Source organism: Arvicola amphibius, chromosome 2, assembly GCF_903992535.2.
Source record: "Arvicola amphibius chromosome 2, mArvAmp1.2, whole genome shotgun sequence".
NCBI classification, from domain to species: Eukaryota; Metazoa; Chordata; class Mammalia; order Rodentia; family Cricetidae; genus Arvicola; species Arvicola amphibius.
Genome location: NC_052048.2, coordinates 33,357,822 through 33,379,067, shown reverse-complemented (window position 1 = coordinate 33,379,067; position 21,246 = coordinate 33,357,822). Strand labels below are relative to the sequence as shown.

Here is a 21,246-nt window from a genome sequence, read left to right as displayed (position 1 = left end):
GAGTCCCTCATCTTCAGGAAGTGAATAGCATCTCTAGAGGATTCCGAGAGATGAAACTGTCCCCTAGAACTAAGACTGGGGTCCCAGGCAGGTTTCAGAAGGCTTTGCCAATGGTTGCTTCTGTGGCCTGGAAGTGCATGAGGAGGAACCTGCAGGTCTTGGCAGCTCTGACTTCACCGATGAGATGGCGAGAAGGCTTTGCCAACCAAAAGAATTAACTTCTTTAGCTACTCAGAAGAGCTGTAGCAGAGATTTCCTTGTACCTCATTCTAGAGATAGACCAAATGCCAGGGTAATGGACTCAACCCTTGATCACATCCGGTTAGTGTGCATTTTACTGACTCAGTTGGTCATAGCCTTCTCAAAGGCCCAGAGGAAAAGAAGTTCCTGCCAGCCTTGGTGACAATAGGCTGTGGGCAGGAAGAACTTTGTCTGTGAACCTGAGTGAGTTTTTTGAAGTTTCCTTCACCAAGTTAGAAATGCCCCATAACATTTTAGGTGAGCAGTATTAAGCCAGTTAGCCTATGAGCCAGAAGTAGCTTGCAACTGTGGCATTTTGGAGCTTGCCCTGTACGAAATTTTGAAGAAAGCCAAAATTTTAAAATCACAACTTTTGCATAGAAGTCTCAATTTCCTCATTTCTAACATCTTTAAAAAAATCACATCTGGCATCTGCAGGCACGTGCTCCTTGACTAGAGGGAGCCAAACAGCACATTCGGCATAGAAATGACGCATCGGATGCAGGCTTTGAAGGCATAAAATGTGTAATGGGCTGAGGGTGTAGCCCAGCGGTGCAGGGCTTCCTGGCACGTGTAAGGCCCTGGGTCCAATGCCAGCACCACATTAAGAATGTCTATAGAAACACAGTTGCCATGCCTGTCACGTGGCTCCGTTCCCTTTCCTGGAGACAGACAGATGCTATTTCTTCATCCTTCAACCATGTTCTGGGTTAATTTCATGCTCTGGTTGACAGCCTTTCTGGGACCTTGAGTCTGTAACCCTTGCCTTACCAAAGCTCTAAATAGAAGCTTTAAGAGAAGGGCAAAATATAGCGCTCACCAGGGAACCTCACAGCAGTAAGAGTCACTGTGTCACCTGAAAAGAGCACTGCTGGAGAATAAATACAGATGTTGGAGAGTAGCTGGGGATACAACTCACTGGTAGAGCACTTTCCTAACCTGTGGAAGCCCAAGCCTCAGTGCCCCAGGGCAGGAAAGAAGATCAGGAGTTCAAAGTCATCCTCAGCTGTGTAATGAGTTCAAGACCAATCTGGGCTGCATGAAACCGTATCTCAAATGCAAACAAAAACAAAAACATGTGCTATATAAATATAGTGTTTTTATTTTTATACTTATTTCTGGTGAATTTATAGATGCTCAATATGAAAATATGAACTTCTATATTTTAATGCACCCTACTGAAGATGATAATTCCCTTTTCAATGAACTTTTTTCATGAGCTTGGTGTTTCAAAAGACCATTAAAGTAATATGCATTGTTTTATTACATATGTTGTTTATAAAAGAATTTAAATTTTTTTGTGATGCTGGAGCTCAGGGCCATGTGCATTTGTAATTGTGTGTATGTGTGTGATGAGTGAATGTATGATTGTGTATATATGTGTATAGCTGTGTGTATGTGTAACGATTACTGAACTTTTTCTGAAGGTCTGACGCCAGGCACCATGGTGGTTACTGGACCAGGGGTAATGAGACAGTGGCACTCATGGGCTCATGTCATTGTGTAAAGTGAAGGTGTCGGCAGTGAGCTGAGGTGCTATCAAAAATGTTTAGCCTCTATGTAGGCAGTTAGTCCTGAGCCTCAGAGCCAGGATGCAGGAAAGCCTTTTGGGGAGACAGCCACCATTCCCTTTAGTTTTGAAGGATGAGAAACTGTCTTTATAAAGAGAAGTTGCATTTGGTCATTGAAAGACTGGGGAGGAAGGGTGCAGCGCCCTCAGCCTTCCTGACTTTAAAAGCATGTGACAGCCACAAAACCCATCCCTCTTCAAGTGTATAATTCTGTAGTTTTTAGTTTTCCCTGGGCGGTGCTATCATTGCCCCCATTTGCACATTTTCATCACTCCCAGAGCTAAACATGTCCATCATGGAGTCACTCCCCTTTCCCTGCCCTTCCAGCACTATTCTCTGGAAAGTTCTGTGTGCATTTTAGCACCTGTGTCTCCATTCAGTACTGCTCCTCAAAGAAGGAAGAGTGCCCAGCTGAACATGCTGGGGGCCACATGTCCCCTTGTTTGCACATTAAGGTTTGCACAGTGATAAAGATACAGCCAAACAGGGCCATCTGAATTCAGCGAGACTGACCATGACAACCCTAGCTTTGCTACCCACCACCCTTCCTTCCAGTGTGCTGTCATTCTTCCTGATGAACTGAAGTGACTTCATTCAAGGTCACTGGGGCCTGACCTGCTATGGAGAGCAGCAGGCAGTGGAGGGGGAGGAGTTAAGAAGCATGGTTGCAGATGGAGCTTGGGGCCAACCCTAGAAAGATGCCATGGTGGTAGCAGTATGAGGGAGAGTGGCTGGATGTCACTAGAGATGGGGTTTGAAGGTCAAGTAACAGGACCAGTGAACCATTATGGCAGAGAACAGGGAGTTTTTATATACGGAATCTCACTGTGTAGCCTTTGATGGCATGGAACTCACTATGTAGACCAGGCTGACCTCAGCCTCACAGAGACGCGCTTGCCTCTGCCACCCAAGTGCCAATCCAAATGCTCGTAATGTGAAATACGTATGGAGGGTCTATTTCACACTAAAAGTTGAAAAGTACTTCCATGGAGGCCATTTGCCTTGTCTTGTATTTTATCTTGTAAAGATGGCACCTTGAACAGACACCTACATCTTTAAATCCCATCCAGCTGTCAAATGATGTTTTCATTTTGCCCATGGAGTGTTAGAAGCCCCCCCAGGGGAAAGTCCTCATTCAGCTTCCTATACTCTAAAAACTTGGCCACATGAAGGATGCTTTCACACTTTACCTTCGAGCCCCAACTTCCTGAGAGTGCCAGCTCTCAGAGACTGGCCTTGACTCCCTGGTCCTTCATCTGGCCTCTTTGCAACCTGAGGAAACAGAAGTTGCAAGCTGATGAACCACAGGGTGTTGCAGACACAGGTCTGGTGAGGAGTTCCCCGAGTGTTGCTTTAATTGATGGATTTCTTAAGGAAAGTTTCATTCTGACTCAAACATGCAAATGTGTTAGCCTCATTTTATGAAACTGGCTCAGCTTTGCCTCCAGGGTTATTTCTCATCCTGGGACAAAATATCAGTTTCCATGTTTTTATTTTATTCCAACTGTGGGTTCAACATCGTGCTCTGAGAAGCGCCAAGATATATTTTTCCACTCCATCTAACTAAAGAGAAAAGGATGACTCCTAAGAGGGCTGATGAAACAAGCCGTGTTGGTCCATCCTCGGGAGATTGGAATTCCCAGATCCCATAGCCAGAAGCTAGCCATTCTCCTGCCTCCAGGATTAGCCTGAGACAATCTGCCCCTCACTCAGGCCTCTTGGCAACACTGGCTAGTGCACCATGGCTGATGTCATCGTCATCCTGTTCTTAGCACTGTGCTCACGGCATTTATGCCTTCACGTTTTGGTGAAGCCACATGCTCTCTGCATATTTGGGGAGTTAATTAGTGATAATAGGGAAAGTAAGTTGAGCACTAACTGTTAACACAACCGCACAGCCCCTTGCAGGCTGGCAGCAACGAGGAGGCCTGCACTGGCAGATACATCCAGAGCTGAGATTCAAGCTCTACCTCACTGGCTACAGAATTCTAGAAGGTGGAATGTCTGTTGTCTTCACAGCAAAGTCACAGGAGAAGCATGGCAGTCATGCGGCGTGACTTCTTCCTCTGCTGCTCAGTCAGCTACGCCGTTAACAAGTGTTTCTGCCCGCCTTACCCCCAGTTTTTGGCCCCTCGCCCTCACAGCTGGTTTTGATTTGGTTTCTGTGGAGTAGTTTTTTGTTTTGTTTTGTATTTAACAACAGTCAGATATTTGTGTACAGCTTCATCAAGAGCCTCTGATGACAAATATGCGCTCAGAGGCCAGTGGAAGCTGTGGGAAGCCCCGTGTCAGCACTCAGACCTGTGTGCAGTGCAGAGGGCTCACTGTGGGAACAGACGAGCCTGTTCATGCACCTAGCTCTGTCTTCCCAGAGTCCTCTGCTAGCCCTTCTTCCCTGGCCGGTCCTGGGATGGTGCCCTTCCCTGATTTTTCCTTATGAAGCAATCCCTCAAGATGAGCTTTGGCCTCTCTCCTGAGTGAGGGGAGGAGAGGCAGAAACTGCAGGCAGAGCCATGTGCAGCTTAGCTTGGGAGCTGGAGCCTGCCTTTTGAAATCCAGCTTGGCAGCATCTCATTGAGAACCCGCTGTATAAAGTGTGTCCCGTTTATTTGCTGTCGGAGTTATCTGCAGATTCAAGATGTTTATATATGTGGGCATTAGGGATGGTCCTATTGAGGAATAGACAGCAAAGTCTGGGTGGAATCCTACCTTCCAGAGAGGAGGCTGGGTGGTGCAGTCTATCTGGAGGCCATGGGAGAAAGGGGGAGTCACATGCTACAGGCAGGCAAGACAGAGCTGAACACTGGAACAGTCCTCTGGTCCTCCTGAAACCATGGAAATAGAATCCTCCTTAAATCGTGAGACCCTGGTCCTCCCTAAACCATGAGAGTCAAGTCCAAGAGACATAAAACCATAAAGACGTCAAGATATTACATTAACCTAGAAAATATTTTTAAACCTGAGTCGGTCATGTCAGAGAGGAATTAAATCTGGGTTTGCCTGACTGGTCCTCAGCTTTGATTGACAGTTGTATATATCTTCAAATCATGAAAGCACTAAGTTAAATGGATGCATTTTGAGTTGATGGGGCAGGGGTGGCGGGTTTCAAGATGGAGTCTGTGAGCTAGAAGGTGGAAACAGTGAAATTGTGGGGCTAGGTAGCCCATGGGTCAGGCATAGCTGACCCGGCTTCCTGACTCAGCAGCGCAGGGCCCCTAGAGGTGTCCTTGCAGCCTGTCCTGTCCTTGTTTTTCCAGGGGCTGTATTTTCACAGCTGACCCTTCTCATTTGCAAGCAAAACAGCTGCCTTGTGTTGAATTTGGGGGGATTCCATATTTCAAGACTGTAAAATTAAATGGATTCATAGCTCTGAGATTACAGTTCTGAACCCTCTCAGTTGGCTGTGGGGCTCCAGGATGGCAGGGATAGCTCTGAAGGTGTGTGTGCCCTTTAATCCAATATCACTGACATCTTCAACTAGTGTTTATCAGCCCTGCCAGGCTCCTGGTGCTGTAGAAGCAAAGAGATACCAGGCAGGCCGGAGGGGCAGTGCTGTGTGCTGGGGGAGAGAAGACGTGAGCGTGACAGGTCTTGTGGTCAAGGGCACAGTCTGGCGCGTGGTTCTTTTGTTTCTGTGGGATCTCAGGAGGGATTTATGCAAGAGGGGGCTCCAGGAAAGAGCAAGCATTGGTTCTTAGAGACTGGAAGTCAGGTATAGGAGAGGAAAACAGCAGGGATTCCATGTGTGCCTGTGGCAGAAGAGCCCCAAGGCCCGTGAGAGGAAGACAGCAGCTAGTACTGTCGCCACCAGCAGACTGCTCTCCTGGATACCTGCAGCCATCTTGTGAGGAAGAGGTACCCGATTTAGAGATAGGCTGCAGAGGGACAGAGGGATGAACAGATGTGCTGATTGCATGCTATTGAACTTGGCCGTGTAAAGCCTCCATGCACATGGTAAGGTTTTACAGTACACCTTGCAGGCTGAGAGCAGAGAGGATACAGCAAGCTGGATGCTGAAATGGATCTAACTTACAGGGAGTCTCTGCTTCCATACTAAGCCTAGAAGTTTCCACACGCAGTAGAGCGCTTTGCTGGTCTCTCACATCCGACCCCTCTGGTAGCCTGTCCGTGCTGCAGCATCTGCCACATCGCTGTGCCTTCTTACTCTCCCGCTGGCTTCTAACAAAATCCGAGGGTCCCTGAGAGGTTTTCTTCACTGTTAAACTCACGACTCATCTGGAATACCACCCTGAGAAGAGCAGTCTGAGGAACTTTCTGTCTGGGCTTCCGCCTTCCCTTGACTGGCGGGGAAATTAAGAGCTGATCACCATTTGTGGTTACAAAGCTGTGTGGGTGTTTTTGTTTTGTTTTTTTTTGTTTGGTTTTTTGGGGGAGGGGTTGTCTTGTTTTGGTTTTTTGTTGTTGTTGTTTGGTTTTTCAAGACAGGGTTTCTCTATAGCTTTGGGGCCTATCCTGGAACTTGCTCTATACCAGGCTGGCCTCGAACTCACAGAGATCCACCTGTCTCTACCTCCTGAGTGCTGGGATTAAAGGTGTGTGCTATCACCACCTAACAGCCGTGTGATTAAAAAAAAAAAAAAAAAAAAAGCTAGAACTAGGTAATAGGTTTTTGTTGTCTGTGTGCTGGGCGTGGAACCCAGGGCCTCACACCTGCTGAGCACGCGCTCTGCCGCTGAGCCTGCAACCCTTGTTTTATTTTGATTTGCTAACTTAAGGTGTTTGCGTTTATCCTACCTTAAGCCTCCTTGGAAGAGACCCCACCTAATTCTGCTTGGCATTTTATTAAAAGGAAAGAAACTTGGCTTCGTAAAAGAGTTTTCAAAATAGTTCATGTTCATAAAAGATTGCGCACATAAACACTTGTGTTACTTCAGTCAGCCGCGCTGAGAGCATTGACGTGTGAAAGCGCCAGTCCAGAACCAAGCTAGTTTGTGTTTCTGTGCCCGGGTACTTGTTGACACGCTTTCCCTCGCCCTTCCTTCCACTCCCTCCCCTGTGGCCTGTGGGATTAGATTTCACTCCATGATAGCAGGGCCCACTGCAGCCCTAGTAATGTAGGCCTGAGGATCTAGGATAGGCCAGTCTGGGGAAGGCCTGGGATCTGCATGCTGGGGCTAGAGGTGGGATTTTCTCCTGGGCCTGCCACTATGTATATCACTTCCTCTTGCCCGAGTTCACCTGGGATCTGAGATACCCCTAGCTACAAAGGTGCTGGCACATTTTTAAAATCTTTAGAAGACGAGGAGCCCGGAGATGGCTTAGGAGGAAAACATGCTTGTCATGCAAGCCTGTCAACCAGAGTTTGATTTCCAAGACTCAGCTTGGATCTGGGAGCATAAATCTGTGCTGTCATTCCTACAGCGAGATGGAGGATGGAGACCACAGAATTGCCCAGAATCTTATGGAACACTAACCTGGAGTACACAGCAGCAGCAATGGGGGGGAGGGGGGGGTCGGCCTCAAAAACAGGTAGAAATAAGGAACTTCCCAAAGGTGTCCTCTGCTCCCACGCATGTACTCTAGCACCAAGTACCTAAACACACACACTGAGAGAGAGAGAGAGAGAGAGAGAGAGAGAGAGAGAGAGAGAGAGTAATTTGAAAACTTAAAAATGAAAACCTTAGATGATGATACAAATTTAGTTAATGTAAGCTAAGTACAAGTGAGCCAAATGGAAACCTTTTCTCAGTTTTTTGTTTTGTTTTTGAGAATGGATTTTTCTGCATATCCCAGGCTGTTTTGGATCTTGCTCTGTAGACCAGGCTGGCTTCAAACTCACAGATTTGCCTGTCTCTGCCTTCCAAGTGTTGGGATTAAAGGTATGCAATCACCAAGCTCAATTATTTTTTTAACTAAAAGTGATTCTTAATATCCATGCCAAAGACCTTTGAATTTTAAGCAAGCATTAACCATCCTAGAATTTGTATTAAGTGAGTTTTTTGAGTGTTAGATTAGCAACAGTGTATGTAAAATATGTAAAAGAACTGTGTGTAAAAACAAAATAACTTCTTAATATGAAAGAGTAGCAACTGCTTGTCAGTTCATGACTGTTAATGGGGCGTTCTTATTGGCTCCTCGGAGGATCACTAGCTGGTGCAGCTTTTCCTCTGGAGAGTCCCACAGATGTTCCCTTCATCATCAAGGCCACTGAATGCACAATCTGCAGATGTGCCAGCCCCTCAATAAAGTGGAAGAGCATTTGCATGAATCCTGCACATGTCCTTTCCTATGTCTAAAATTGTCTGTCCGTCACTCATGACCCCTCAAATGAAGCCAGCAATGTATCGTTATCACGGTGTATCACTTAAGGAATAATAAAACAAAAAAGTCTCGCCAGGTATCTAGATTCAGCACTCAGAAGACTGAGACAGAATTGCCATTTCAAGTTCAGTCTCAGAAAACAAAGCAGTTCCCAAGCACAGTGATACTGCACATCTGTAATCCCAACACTTGTGAGATAAAAGCCAGAGGATCAGCCGCTCAGGGCCAGCCTAGGCTACATGGGACCCTGCTTCAAACAAACAAAGCAAAATCCTGTCCCTGTTCAATGGACATCTGCACTTGATTGAGTCGTGGCTGCGGAATCAGAAGAGATGGAGGCTCATGGTCCATCCTCCTCTTGCTGTGTGGTCCCCAACTCTTTTCAGTTCATTCATCTTGTCTCAGCCTGTTTACTTCCCAGTAAGATCTGCCCGGGACCCCTGCTGAGCTTTCTATCTGTGCCTTTACCTCCTTTGAGAAATGAGTTCTGACTGGCGGGGGCCCAGGTGCACCGGCTTCTGAAAGCACCACATGCCTCTCTGACGGGGGGAGAATTTGATGCCCAAACTGCTTTCTGAACACTAAATGACAAGGATCAAGGAAATCCCCTCCTGCTTGTCTTTCCTGTTTTAATATTTTTGAAGTGATCCACAGCACATGCAGAAAAAACATACCGTGTTCTCCACGGCTTCGAGAACGAAGTGTGATGTGACCCTTCCCTTCCCAGCTCGTGTGCTGCTCACTGCAGCCCTGGTGGTGGCTCCACACACTCTGCTTTTCCATCCTCAGCTTGGGGACACATCCATCCCTAAACAACACAGTTCTGTCTTGTACCTTCATGAATGGATTTGTGCCACATTTGGTCTGTGCTTGTGGCTGGAGTTTGCTCACTCCTCTTGCCATGTAGCATTCCCTACTTGGAAAGCTTCTCCCCCTCCTGTGTACGTCTGGTTGGGGCCGTGATGCTGGCTGAATCTCTCCTGGGCCCTATACTGCACTTCACTGTGTCAGTGTGGCTTGAGGTTTCTCCTTATCATCCCTCCCAGGGAGAAAATGGAATTCTACAAGTCTAGAGTTTGAATTGATAAGAAAGGATGTTGGATAGAGTTAGCTTTTGTAGGGCCACCAACAATGATCATGTCTGTGCTTTTTTTTTCCACCTGTGCAAACCCAGGTTTTACTCCCTCATGGGTAGACACCACCTACCCTAAGCTGTACACTGTTCACCTGGGATCATGAATTGAGTCAGAAAATGTCTTCAACTTCATCAGATCATGGCAGACTGCCTTCCAGCAGCATTTGGGCCAGTTTAAGCTTCTGTAATTCCATGTCCTTGCCGAATTCTTGGCACATTATATTGTGAAATTTTCCCCAATCTGTTAGACATACAGAATTATCTCATTAGGCTTTGATTTCCACTGTCCTGATTGCCAGTGGGGTTAGCAACTTATATTTGTGCTTGCTTGGATTCCTTTTCCTAATAGCTTGTCCCTCTATTTCAACTCTGAGGTTTCTGGCATGTTCTACTGTGTTAAGAAAGCACAGTAGCATGACCTAGTTATTCACTTGAAAAATATAATGGGGCCTGCTGATGGCATTCTAACCCCCATGAGCCGTGTTCCTTGGTCAGAGTCCCAACTCTTCTCTGGTCACGTGCCCACCAGCATTGTCGGGAAGGTGCTCTGAAAGCTGACGGTGCTCAGAACACACCTGCAGCGGCCTGCTTCAGCGGGTCAGGGGTGAGTTCATCTCCCTCGGAGTCCTATGCTCTGGTGTTGGTCCTGGAGCACCCTGCACAGGGTGCTTGATTCTGAGTACTTCTGCCCATGAGCATGGGCAAGAGCAGGGACCTGAGAAGCCGTGGGATTATGGTGAAAGCTTCGGGTGTTGGGCAAAAAGGAGAATGGCGCCATCCTAAGGCTGAGGTTCATCATGCCCTTTTCATGCTGGAACTGACAGATATGGAGACGTTGGTGTCCGAGCGTGAGGACAACAACCCTTGTGTTAACCATGCAGAGTTCTTCCATGTGGCCCTGAATGGCTGAGGGCATTCCCATATCCTGAGATTTCTGTGTGGCCCTAGAGGCCTCCTAGATCCTTAGCAGGACACTTTCCATCCGGTCTCTTTTGAATGATGATTGATTGCCCTCAACATTCACCAAATAAATTTTCACTCTTTATACCCCTCCCCAAAGGTAGTTCACTTCCTCGTGGAATCAGGGACTGGGGACGTCTCACTCATCTCGGCCGCCTTTGTCTTCATGGCTTATCTCTGTTCTCACTGTTGTTGGTCTTTATTCTGCCAGTGAGTTCTTGTTTCCAGGTAGCAAGAAACATGGGCTTAGACAGTTCTAAAATACCGGGGTGTTTTTTCTGTAATAACATTTTCTTTCTCTCTCTTCTCTTTCTTTCTTTTTTTCTTTTTTCTTTTTGAAGACAGGATTTCTCAGTATAACAGCTCTGGCTGTTCCGGAACTCACTTTGTAGACCAGGCTGGTCCTCAAACTTACAGAGACGTCTTTTTCAATAACTCTTAATAAAAGCTATCATTAGCCAGACTCGAGTCACATGACTTCTCTAGGCCTTGCCAGAGGCAAGGAAGCCTACTCTGCTGGTCCGCTTGAGCTGTAAGGATGAGGGGGAATAATGATGACAGCCTCCCTCCTAACCGCATGGATGAAGTCAGCGATAGGACAAATGGTGTGGGTGCTGGTGTGGGTGCTGTCGTGGATCCGTGTACTCTGTCTGTTCTAGACAGAGTTTCTCTGTGTAGACCAGGCTGGCCTCTGACTTGGAGATTTGTCTGCCTCTGCCTTCCAACACCTGGGGTTAAAGGCGTGCGCGTCCCCAAGCTGGACTTCACTCTCTGTATTTACCCCCCGTCTTGTCATCTGACCACAACCACCAAAACCAAGCTCTTCATTCAGCTAGTATCTCAAAGAATTCATTTCAAGACTCATCACCCCTCAAATAAAGAACTTTCCCTGGGGTTTTAGCACAGTGTCTCCTGTCTCCACAGTCCTGGAGGTACTCTGGACTGAGACTCCTGTGCAGGTCTTAACAGCGGCATGGGCAGGACCTCCTGGATAGTAAAGGGCAACACCCTGCCCTCCTGTTGCTCCAGTGTGGACTTTAGAGCGAGGGAGCCAGAGGTCAGTGTGTGGCCTCATCTCTGCTCAAATGGCAGTGGGTGAGAACGGTGTCTCTGCTTCCATGCCAGCGTAAAAAACATGAGTGACAAACTGGGCTTCACACAAATGAAGAGGGTGGGGTTATGGCCCCCGTGGAGTATTTGGTGTAAGAGGAGGCGGGAGAAGCTTTGCTGCTGAACAGATTGCTACCAGATGGAGATTTCTGTAAACACCTAGCTGTTCTCCGGCCTGAAGGTGCAGGAGTTTCTTGGAGCCATGGAGAAGTCCGTAAACCTGAACTAGTGTCAGTATGCTGGCACTTCCCTGCATGACAAGACTCAGGAGTCCCTCTCCCCTTCCTTGCATTTTTACATCAGCAGAATAAACATTAAATGTAGCAACCAGACCCCGTGGAGCCCCAGGGAAGCCTGAAACCACAGTTCAAAAAGGGCTTGTTGCTGGGGTCAGGGGTGAAGGGCAACCAGAGCATGGACAGGCAGGGGCTGTTGGGAGCTCGCCTTGTGCCCTGTGACTGACAGAGACCAGTCTGCCATCCTGGGAAGGAGGTGGTGTTAGAGACAACTAAGGGACAAGCCCTGAAATGCTTTGTGTGAGAGGAGCCTCGTAGACCCTGCAACGGGCTGACAGCTATGTGGGGATGAGGTAGGAGACTGTACCTTGAAGGGAGTGGGAACGCGAGGTGCTGAAAGGGACGGAAAGGGGAGGTAATGCAGCTGATTTTATTTGCTTATTTTTAATTTATTTACTTTCATTTTATGTGCATTGGTGCTTTGCCTGCAGGTAAGTCTGTGTGAGGGTGTCAGATCTTGGAGCTACAGACAGTTGTTAGTTGCCATGCGGGTGCTGGGATTTGAACCCAGGTCCTCTGGGACCCTTAGCCACTGAGCCATCTCTCCAGCCCTGAGGCGGTCAATTTTAATAGAACACTAGCAAGCTTTCATGCACCTTAGAAGGGCGTGATCCTGGTTAGTGTTTCCTTCCTACTCTTTTGGTTAGGACTCTCCCACTAATTAAAAACAAAAACTTAATGAAGCACTGAGTGGCTGGCCAACTTCAGTGCAGCGGCTGTGTGGTTTGCCCATCTCCTCCTCACAATTAGATGTTGGTTTGTGGGGGACGGAGGGCCCTATCCTCCCTTCATTAGCCACCCTCAGACACTGCCAGGCCCTCAGAACCCTGTGCAGTGGCCTCCAGGCAAGACCTTAGCTTCTGAGACCCTGTGTGCATTTTGCTGTGTCAAGAGCGTTGCCAGGGCTGCCCTGTGGTGGCTGTGCACACAGCAGCATGTATGCTGCCCCTGGCTGTGCCTGGCTGTGAGCCTCTGGGGACTTGCGCACTAGACAGCATGGTCCCGTCTAGATGGCAAGGCTGTAGTGGCCAACCCGAGAGCTTGCCCTGTTCTCGCGTATCATACTAGGTGTGTATTTGGGTTGTGTCAGTATTCACAGTTCATTTCCCAGATGAGGAAATTGAGGTACAAGGTGCCCACTTAAGTTACCACAGTCAAAAGAGCTGGTAAATGTCAGAGCCAGGAAGCCCGTGATCCTTCCCCTTCTGAATTGCCTTTCCTACATATTATACAGGCCTGCCTTTTTTGACTGGCAGGCCGCAATGTTTCTGGTCTTAGACTTGTTTTTTCGTGGTTATTACTGTCATGTCCCATGATCCCTAGCTTTCAGGTCAGAATTCAGTGTTTCTCTACATGAAGCCTCCTGAGGACTGACGCCCACAGACCAGTCTCACAGGGGAGAGCTGTGACTAGGCTGGGTGTAGCCCTCCTACTGCTCCACACTCACGGCAAGACAGCTAGTAACTGGAAGGCCAGGTGTTCACCTCATAGAGCTACAACTCACTTCTATGGAGGTCTTTTCAGACCATCCTGCTCGGTTCTCAGTGCTAACAGAGACCTCCCATTTTGTAATAATTATTTTTTGTATATATGAGATTTTGCCTGCATGTATGTCTATGTACCACATACCTACCTGGTCCCCACAGAGTCCAGAAGAGGGCATCTAATCCCCTGGAACTGGAGTTACGTACATTGTTAACCAGTTTGTGGGTGCTAGGACTCAAGCCTGGGTCCTCTGGATGAGCAGCCAGTGCTCATATATATTTTTAAATATATATTAATCATATATATTTTAATATATATACCCAACATATTGAGTTTTAAATATTTTAATATATGCATATTAAACATTTTATGTTTTATGTATAATTAATGAAATATATTTTATATTTTAATATATACATAATAAAATATACTTTATATTTTTCATGTATCTTAATAATAAACTTACAGAAACTACACTGAACTCAGACACATTGCAGACATGTGTTTGCTTGTAACTAAGAAACAACTAAGAAAAGTATACTGAATGGATGGAATCTGTTATATGATAAAATTCTTCAAAAACTGTTTACTTGCCAAGCATTTTTATTTTTTAAAAACTGAAATGCTGAGCCAGGCGGTGGTGGCGCACGCCTTTAATCCCAGCACTCAGGAGGCAGAGGCAGGCGGATCTCTGTGAGTTCGAGACCAGCCTGGTCTACAAGAGCTAGTTCCAGGATAGGCTTCAAAGCTACAGAGAAACCCTGTCTCGAAAAACCAAAAAAAAAAAAAAAAAAAAAAAAAAAAAAAAAAAAAAAAAAAAAAAAACCTGAAATGCTGGCATTGTCCAGAAAATTTTAATAGGTTTATTTATAGTTGTTATAAAGGTGAAATATGTGCTGTGAAGCATTTTGACTTATGTTAATGCTTGCTACATCTTGCATTTATGTTAAAAATTCACACACAAATGAAAACGAAAGAACTGCCAATACCTGACTACTGTGCCCTATTTTTCCACTTAGAGTCGTCTAGTTTGGTATCTTTTGTCCCTATGGAAAAATTATCTAACGTTCAGAACTACTGATAACAAGAAGAAGAAGAAAATTTTAGAGAACGAAATGTTTCCCCTCATAGTGCATGTGTGGCAAGCTAATTGAATACCCTTTGGTTTGATTGTTATACGTCTGGCATGGATAGCACGCGAGTTGGTACCTTCAAAAGGGCGAACCGGGTAGGCTTCACCTGCATGCAAAGCGCCATAACTGCACTCTGGAAGCATGGATCTTCTTTGAAGTCCTGAACAATTTCTCCCACCAGATGCTGGAAGGGGAGCGCAACTCAGAAGTTAAATGGACTTCTGATAGCGTCCGATTTCACAGGGTGCCACAGTACCGGAGGTTTCTTCACCCCTCCAGTAGAGGGCACACTCTTGCTAGTAGCTTTTTGTGGCCAATTGTTTTCTAGGTGCTTGATCACTGGAGGATTTGTGGGCAGTCTGTTTTGTATGGGCCATGGTTTAGGCACCTCCTTACTTACCCAACTTCTCCTACTGGATCTCGGCAAGCGAGAGGTGGCACCGGCGTTAGAGTGGCAGTGCAGTGTAATTGCAAACACGGTTTCAGCCAGTGCGTCTAATCACTGAGCCAGCTGAGCAAGCTCCCTCTTCTCCAAGCTCCTTCTGGAGTTATGTTGGCTCTGACTTTCTGAATTAAGACTGAATCTCCCTTTGCCACTTTGACTAAAGTTGGAAATTCCCAGTCTCTGCCATTGCTGTCCCTCCAGTGTCTTTCAGTAAATGATTCACAGAGTGCCTGCATTCTTCTGGGTGTCTTGGTTCTCACCACTTCTACTGCCCAAGCCTGACCTTGTTTTTAGTGGCAGAGATACCTTGACATGCATGCCCTCCTCGGATATTGGTATCAGTGTGGCCCAGGACAACAGTTGACATGTTGCTGGAGACCTAGAAAGAATGGGATAGGAAGTACATTTAAAACAACCTAAAACATCTGGATAGTTACCAAGCTGGGGGACTTGGAGTGGGTAGGTCAGTCCCAATACTTGCTGAGGAAGGAAGGTCGCCACCCCCATCAGCATGTGCCCAGTGGAGCTTGGTGGTGACTGACGTCAGCTGACAGATTTCACCATGGGTGCCACTGGGACAAAAGGCCTCTGCCAGCTCACATGAGTGAGCTTGGGGCTCGTGTCCAGGGAGAAGCTCTGCACAGACAGAGCAGTTGTGTTTCGGGCACTGCAGGCAGGCCCCAGAGTCGGCTCCCTTCCGTGACTGAGGACCTCATGAGAACCAGTGCCCCTGCAAAGCATGGCGGCGACCCCCGGGAAGCATGGCAACCCCTGGGAAGTTTGGTGGCTGCTGCTTTAGAAACTGAACAGGTAGAGGCAGCAAGTCCCAGAGACACGAAAGAGAGGAGCTGTGACCAGGGAGTCTGAGAGAAGTGGTTGGCGGAGACAAAGTGGCTGTGATGAGTCCTGGCTTACTCGGGGGATAAATAAAATGATGTTGAATCAGATAGTGGTGATGGTTGCCCAACTCCAAGGCACTAAACCCACCAACAGTACCTCAGATGGGTGCATTTATGGTCTGTGTATGTTAAAGATGAGGCAGTGAGGCCCACAGGAAAGTTCACTGAATTAGCCATGGCAGGCTTATCTGCAAAGCAGCTCCTGTGTGCTGACCTAACTTGTGGAGTCTCCTGTCCTATGTCCCTCTCCTCACCCATGATTCCTGCCCAGGTGGGGAACCACTTATCTCGGCTTCTTTACACAGACCACTCCCAAAGCCTCAGTAAAAGCCATGACACTGAGGGCTCCTAACTCTGTCATCAGATGCAGGTGGACAAGCCTTTGTTCTGGGGAGGAGAGAAGTTTTGGTGCTGAGACCAGTTCTCTTCAGTGTTCTTTAATGCAGGACAACATCTACATGCTACCAACAAAGATATCTAGTTGGCCAGCATTTATCACTGCTGTGAGTCCAAGTCAGGATCAGCTCTTATCTGCAGGCAGTGTGTACTGGTGACCACTTGAGGCCCAGGGACAATCCAGTGGGGACCAGGCTCTGTTACCACTGACTGTACTATTTGTTAAAACCGTAAAGGGTGAAATCAAATAATTCCCTTTCTTAGCAAACATGAGGTATCTACAGTTCTGCCAAGCATGCCTAGAGGGGCTAAGCCAGGAGGTTCCCTCCCTGAACTATGAAAAGAGGGAGGGTGTGGTCAGCTTCACGCTAAAGTAACCAAGAGTTTTCTAGATGCCCAAGAAGAGTCCAAGCCGGGCCATGGACCTCCTTCCCTTGTGGCCTGAGCACTGGGTGTACTTATGTGTGGAAAGGCCTGTCCACAGTTTTGTTAACACTTTTTCCACCTAGAAAGAAGCCAAGATGTTTGAGTGTCACTCTGAGTAATCCAGAGCCATCTTTGAAAAAGATAATTCCAGAAAACTGGAGGGGTAAAAGACACTCACTAAAGGGAATACTTCCCAGCCTCTGCTGTCCCTTTTTGCCAATAATAGCAGAACCTTAGCATGGAGCGGGGTGGGGGGGAGGGAAGAAGAGAGAGAGAGAGAGAGAGAGAGAGAGAGAGAGAGAGAGAGAGAGAGAGAGAGAGAGAGAGAGAGAGAGAGGAGAAAGCATTCACTGCTGGCAGTGGGTAGAGGAGTAGGCAGGAGGGGTGAAGACCTTAAAGCGCTGCAGCTGCTGTGGCCAATTTTTCTCATTTCAGTGATGTTCCAAGCCCTTTGTCTTCTCTGTGGGGTGAATTCATTTAGCTCTCTCGTGAGTCATCCTGCCCACAGACCGTCTCTCTGGAGGACCCTCATGAAAATAGACAATTCACATTGCATTGTATGACTTGGCAGTGGTGTATGTGCCTCCCCAGAGTGGCCTGGGATCAACTTGCTGTGTCCACATGTCAGGATTCCCAAGGCCCAAGCTCACTCTTTGTAGCAGGAGAGTGCCAGAGAGGGCAGCTGGAGATGAAGTGGAGGCAGACAGAGAGCAGAGTCCAAGGGCCAAGTCTGCCCAGCTTGTTTCTTAATTTCGACCTGAGCCGGACCTGGAGGAGGCCTGCATGAGTCAGACCAGCAAGACAAAAGTATGCACAGTTTACTGGTTTTTGCATATGCATGGGGACCTTATAACAGAGTGAGGAACCAAGGAAATGCCTGAAGCAGAATGAAGAAGCAACCGTGATGAAGTAGCAGCGCGTCCAGAGTTCAAAGCTGACCTGAACCACACAGCAAAAGAGAAAAAGGACTGGTTTTTAGGACCTCAAAAGGTAGTTAAGAGCACTGACTACTCTGCCAGAGGACTCGGTTCCAGTTCCTGACTACTTGAAGTCTAGTTCCAGGAGATCTGTGTGTCTTTCTGGCCCCTACAGACTCCTGTATGCGTGTGTTTGCGTGTGCACATTCTCACAGACACATAAGCAAAAACAAAAATCTTGCTGGGCATGGTGGTGCACTTAAGAGGTAAAGGCAGGTAGATTTCTCTGAGTTTGAGACTTGCCTGGTCTACATAGCAAGCTTCCAACCAACCAGGGCTACCCTATCTCAAAAATAAATAAATAAAATCTTTAAAAGAGAGTGCAGAGAGAGGTAGCTTTTAGACCTTTTGAAAACAAATGGTAAGTTTGTGAAGGAGGGATATGGCTGGGGTAGGGTAGTAAATCAGAGGCAGTCTTCAGTAGGAGATAAGGAGATTACTGCAGGGAGCTGGCTTAGACAGATCCATCCAGGATGGATGGCAGTTCCTGGTAATAAGGGTCAATTTCCTCGTGTTAGCTCAGGAGTAGCATCTTTCTCCCAGGAATTTTATGGCTTGCTCCGCATAGGGAAGTGGCCATGGAGGTTACCCTCTCTGTAGCTGCCGCTCTAGGACACCTTCTGCTGGAAACCATCTGTGTGCCACTGTTTGTTGGGGTAGCATGGCCTTTACTCCTTCACTGAAGTTCCTGACAGCTGGCCCTGGTCGTCTAGCCCTTCCATCTGGGAGGCTTCTAGGTTTCACAGATGTAAGCTCTCTACCCAGGGCTTATAGAAAATGGGCAAGAGAAGGTAGCCTGCATTAGAGGACGTTGGGCTAGCTACCTGCCACCGTAGTGTTGGCATGCTGCCTGTCAAGCGAGCTTTCCCATTCGCATGCTAGTCTCTGTACCGCTACTCTAATTCATGTGACTAACAGTTTTATTCCAGCTTCCCCGCAGAGACCCTGCGCTCTTGATGGCAGAAACTAGACTGGATGGCCATCTGGCGGCTGGGAATGTGGTCAGTGGCAAAGCAAATGTGAGGTGCTGGGTTCTGTCCTAGCAGTGAAGAAAGCACAAACAACCCAAACAAACAACCCCCACAACTCTGCTGCAGTCACATGGCTCCCCATTTTTTCTGCTGTATAGACATTTGCTTCTTTACAAATAAGCACTCTAAATCTGCCCCTGGACCACCTCACCACAACCTCATCCCCTCCCCTGTGAGTTTCTGGTGGGGTTGCCCCCGCCCTTCACTCAGCGAATTTTGGGTCCTAGCAGTTGAATCCCACACATTGTGTGAGGCCTCCAGCACTGGCTAGCAATCAGTCTTAGGGCCTCGGCCATGCTAAGCAAGCCCCTTATCACTGGCCTATAGTGCCAGCCCTGGGAACCAGAATTAGGACATGAACCTCAATAGTGACACCTGGCCAGGGCAACCTGTGTTGACTGAGTATGGAGTCCTCTGGAAAGTGAGCCCTGGCTGGGATAGGAGTGAGAGAGCGGACCTGGACTCCTGATCTCCCTGCCTGTCTTCACCATCATTGAGCCTCTAAAGGATTATCATTTTCATGTGAAAGGGGAGAACCATTATAACCGAGATATAAAGCATATACCTTATGAATTGCCCTTTAAAACAGTATATTCGTGGGGCTTGGGTATGTTGGTCAGTTGGTAGAGTGTTTGCCTAATATGCATGAGGTCCTGGGCTTGATCCCTAGCCTCTCATAAAACCAGACACCTGCAGTCCCAGCACTTAGGAGATGAAGGCAGGAGAGTCATAAGTTCAAGGTCATTTTCTACCTGGAATAGGTGAGTTCATCTCAAAAAATAAAATGGTTTAATTGATATTTTAAAAATATATTCACCAGGCTGGGTGGTGGAGGCACATGCCTTTAATCCCTGCACTTGGGAGGCAGAGACAGATGGATCTCTGTGAGTTCGAGGTCAGCCTGGTCTACAGAGAGAGTTCCAGGTTAGGCTCCAAAGCTATCCTGAAACAGAGAAACCCTATCTCGAAAAATGTGTGTGTGTGTGTGTGTGTGTGTGTGTTCACCAAGTCGTGTGCTCACCATCACTATTTGTTTAGAGCATTTTCATTCCGCCCCCTAATCACACGCCCTGTAGCAGGTCGCCTCATTGCCCAGACCCATACTCCCAGTCCAGTAGAGCAGCTGCTCATTGCACTGAGCAGCCAGCAACTCCTTTCTGTCTCTGTAGAGATTCCCTGATTCTGGACATTCCGCAGGCACAGGATCCTACTATATGTGGTCTTTTCTGGCTGGCTTCTCTCTTCTAGCGTAAGGTTTTCAGGGCTCATCCTCACTGGAGCATGTGGCAGAGCTGTTCTTTTTTCTGCCCGATACACTGTCTGGAAAGAGCACATTGTTTCCCATGCCATCTACTGATGGGCGTGTGGGCTGGTGCCCTTTGCATCAGGAGAATAGTGCTGCTGTCAACATTTGTGTGCGAGTTGTTATGATAATGTCAGTTTTTAGTTGTTTGGGGGTATCTGCCTGGAAGGAGAATTGCTAGGTCCCATGGTGACTCTCTTTAGTAATAATCTCTGTGTTTGTGGCATATTTGGGTGTGTGGGTGGATGTGGAAGACTTTGACATCAGATCTCCACCCTATTTTTTTTTTTAGACACAGTCTTTCTCACTGAATATGGAACTACTTTGTTTGACCAGCAAGACCCTCAGGGTCCTCCTATTTTACTTAGCATTGTGCTTACAGGCACATGCCCCTTATAGCATCTTCTGTTCACCTATATTTTTCTGTAAGGGTGACGGACCTCTTTGAGGCTCAGCTGTGAATGTCACCAACAATGTGAGCTTGGATAGGCCAGTGCAAATGTTGTGACTGGTGTCTAGTACCTGCTGGTCTGTCCTGTGGCACGCAGGGCAGGAAGGAATGAAGATGCATGTTAGACCATAAGGAAGGGGCAGCTTCCTCCACAGCCTCCCTCCACCGCACTGTGTGCTGGCCCCAAAGGAGAGCTGCTGAGGGCAAAAAAAAAAAGGCCTTGCAGAGAGGGCCTCAAGGTCTGTGCTTCTGGAGAGCCAAGAGTTATTGATGGCTGTGAAGCCACTGGAAGGAAGTGGAGCCAGCTGTTTTTTTTTTTTCCTCCCTCAGTGAGACCCTAATATTCCAGCTTCATCCACGGAGAGGGCAGAGGGCAGCGTGGTTAATGGGGGTTGGTGACTACCTTGAGATCTACCCACATGCCAGGCCGGAGTGTTACGTTTCAAAGTCTTCCCAGCAGAAAGGGTCATCCCAGCCAACACTGATGGTAAATGGTTCTTTCTCAGATAATGAAGTGCAGGACATGGCAGGAAGCTGCTTTGAAGTGAGCGGTGACTCCAGCTTCTGATTATCCGGCGACAGATGGCAGTTGTGAGTGGTGACAGATTCCAGATAGAGAGGACCGTGGCCAGCTAGCTCAAAGGCAGTACAGGGGAAGGAGAACAGGGGCTAGGATTGTTCTTCAGGGAGCTGGGTTACCCTCGGTGATAACAAAAGGTTTACCTTCTTCCCTTCTCAGTGGGAGAAACCACTGGAGGATAGTGAGAGCTGCAGCCAGGCACAACAGTGCACCCCTCTGGCCCCAGTTACTGAGGAGCTGAGGCAGGAGAGTCGTTTAAGCCTACAGGTTTATGCCCAGCCCGGGCCAAAGAAAACAAAAAAATTAAGTTCCAATTGCACAGGACATGGTATGCGCTGAGTAACTGCCTGTCTAGGGAGTGCTGGAGATTGCGGTGTGCCAGTTAATCACACTTGGCTGCTTGGTGCCTTGCCTTGGGGTAGAAGTTAACTCTGCCCACGTGAACACCAGGTGAATGTGTGTGCAGCAGTCAGGTGTGTGTTGACACCCTCTCTATCCCTTCAGCCCCTTGAAGGCCATGGAGGTA

At 47.6% G+C, this 21,246-nt stretch overlaps 1 protein-coding gene across 5 annotated transcripts in view; it reads left to right on the top strand.

Annotated features, from left to right (window-relative positions):
- The window catches only part of Atg7 (autophagy related 7), a 217,714-nt gene that overhangs the window by 124,496 nt on the left and 71,972 nt on the right, over positions 1 to 21,246 (top strand). The window lies entirely within an intron of this gene.